Source organism: Geospiza fortis, unplaced genomic scaffold (genome assembly GCF_000277835.1).
Source record: "Geospiza fortis unplaced genomic scaffold, GeoFor_1.0 scaffold4, whole genome shotgun sequence".
In the NCBI taxonomy this organism is placed as follows: Eukaryota; Metazoa; Chordata; class Aves; order Passeriformes; family Thraupidae; genus Geospiza; species Geospiza fortis.
Window position 1 is genome coordinate 784,156 of NW_005054475.1, and position 579 is coordinate 784,734.

The 579-nt window shown below is 54.4% G+C and overlaps 1 protein-coding gene across 1 annotated transcript in view; it reads left to right on the plus strand.

Moving 5' to 3' along the window:
- The window catches only part of SZRD1 (SUZ RNA binding domain containing 1), a 17,450-nt gene that overhangs the window by 399 nt on the left and 16,472 nt on the right, over positions 1-579 (plus strand). The window lies entirely within an intron of this gene.

Genomic DNA, 579 nt, shown 5'->3' on the forward strand with positions numbered 1-579 from the left:
GGGGGGGGGATTATGGCTTTTTTGGGGGAAGGATGGAATTTGGGGGGGCAAACATGGCTTTTAGGAGGCAAACATGGCATTTAAGGGAAGACATAGCTTTTCAGGAGGAAAATAGAGATCTTAGGAGAGAAACGTGTCTTTTTGGGGAAAACACAAGGTTTTCTAAGGAATCGTGGCTTTTAGGGACAACATATGGCTTTTCTGGGGAAACGCGAGGTTTTTGGGGAAACGTCTTTTTTGGGGGGAAGCATGTATTTTAGGGGAGGAAACATATGGCATACTGGGGAAGAAATATTGCTTTCAGAGGAGGAAGCTTGGCTTTTTGGGAAGGAAACACGGCTTTCAGGGGGCAACACGGCTTTTTTAGGGGGCAACTCGGCTTTTTTAGGGTCAAGCTTCACTCTCTCCCCGCCCTGAGGGCCGCCTTCCCCTCGCACCCCGGAGCTGGGAAGGGGCTTCCAAGGGGCTTCCCCCTCTACACCCACCCCGTGGGCTCTGCCCTCCGCAGCGACCCCCAAAACGCTGTGAGGGGCTGGCACAGGGGCTCCCCCCACCCTCCACCCTCCCATGTGGCCCCCT